Below are 2,111 nucleotides of genomic sequence, written 5' to 3'. Positions count from 1 at the left end.
AGAGTGAAATCCAAGTAAAGATTACCAGACTGCCTTCTGTGGGGAGATTGGGGGGGGGGGGGGATTGTTAAATTCAAAACCTTACAAAAAAACTTATAAAATTGGAAAACATAAAATATTAATAAAAAATTAAAAATAAATGAAATATAAACTATGATATTTTCTTTTAAATGACTTAAATTTTATTTGGAGATTAACTATTTAATAAATAGAACTATTGGGGTGGCTAGGTGGCACAGTGAATAGAGCACTGGCCCTGGAGTCAGGAGTACCTGGTTTCAAATCTGGCCTCAGACATTTAATAAATACCTAGCTGTGTGACATTGGGCAAGCCATTTAATCCCATCGCCTTGCAAATAAATAAATAAATAAACAAACAAACAAATAGCTAGAACTATCAGATGTTTCTTCCAGTCTAAAGGTTTTCATGAAAAATACCTTATCTCATACTTCAACAAGATAATAAGAACAACGAAAGACAGAATTGCTAGTTCTATAGTTAGAAGTAAGGAGTTCTAGAAGAATTGCTCAGCAGTGAAGGCTTAGTTGCTTAGGTTGTTCTTGTTTTTAAGTTACTTCAATACTAATGACTCTTTGAGACCCTGTTCTGGATTTTTTTTGGCAAATTTATTGGAATAATTTGCCGTTTCCTTTTGCAACTTATTTTATAGATGACAAAATTGAGGCAAAAGGATTAAGAGCCTTTCTTAAGCTCACATAACTTGTAAGTGTCTGAGGTCTATTTTGAATTTAGATCTTTCTGACTCCAGATCTTGTGCTCTATCCATTGCATCACCTATCTACCCTTGATTCAGTTTAGATCACAAAAATTTGAAGTGGGACCAATCAGTAGAGTTTCATAACTTTCTGCAACTTCCCTTAGCAAAATATGACTAGAAGTAAAGATGATAGATGACAAGGGAAATCTAGGATAGTGTTTTGGAAGGAAGTACCTTCAATAGTAGCAAGGTATAAGGGATCTGAGGTTTGAGGATAGTGTAGAGGTAAATTTATCTATGGAGTCAAATTTGGGAAGGGAGGAGAATAAAGTCAATTCAAGAGAATAGGCTGAGAAAGGTTTGCGCATTTAAGAAACCAAGGATAAAAGAGAAAGAAGATCTAGAAACTTATGATTATAATAATAACAAACACTATAAGAATGAAATAATGTTGGGTGGCTAGGTGGCGCAGTGGATAGAGCACCAGCCCTGGCATTAGAAGTAGATGGCCTCAAACACTTAATGATTACCTAACTGTGTAGCCTTGGCCAAGCCACTTAACCCCATTGCCTTGCAAAAACCTGAAAAAGAATGAGATGATATTATTGAAAATATGCATTGAAATAATGTGTCATTTTATACTATCCTTCTCACTTTACAAATGAAACCCAGAAAACCTAGGTTGTTGGCCAATATTTACACAGTTCCTACAGCTAGTTAGAAGCAGAGGCAGTATTCAAATCCACATCTTCTAAAATCAAATTTACTTTATAACTAATACATTATTAGCTACTTTTTTGTATAAAGCAAAGAACATTGGTCTGAAATTCAGGGGACCAAGTTCTAGTTCTCATTTGACCAAGATAATTTATCATCTTATTATTCTAGTGCTGAAGAGTAGTGTTGAAAAAGGAAGATCATAATTAGATTAGGAATTAGGAAACTAGGTTTTGAATCTTGGTCTGTCACTTAAAAGTTACTAGATCATACCCAATTCCCTTTTTGAGCTTCAGTTTCCTCATTTAGAAAACCAAGATAAAAATGCCTGTGATCAACATTGCTGCGAGACTTTGTTATTAAGTGTAACTGAATACTTTGTAAATCTTAAAGTGCTTTAGACATATTATTAGCAATACCTATAAAATGAGAGAATTAAAAATATTTCTAGTGCCTTTTTCAGGCCTGGAAGTTTTTTGATTAATATAATCTAGAGTAATGATGATATATAATCCTAAGGTACTTAAAAATTTTTAAACTACTTTATTCATATCAGCCATGTAAGATCAGTAGAATATACTTGTGATTTCCATTTTACAGAGGAGGAAACTATGATTCAGAAATTAAATGACTTATCTGCAATCATGAAACTAGATATTGTCTCTATCTCCCACC

The sequence above is a fragment of the Macrotis lagotis genome, chromosome X (genome assembly GCF_037893015.1).
Source record: "Macrotis lagotis isolate mMagLag1 chromosome X, bilby.v1.9.chrom.fasta, whole genome shotgun sequence".
NCBI lineage: Eukaryota > Metazoa > Chordata > Mammalia > Peramelemorphia > Peramelidae > Macrotis > Macrotis lagotis.
Note: the sequence above shows the minus strand (reverse complement) of the source record.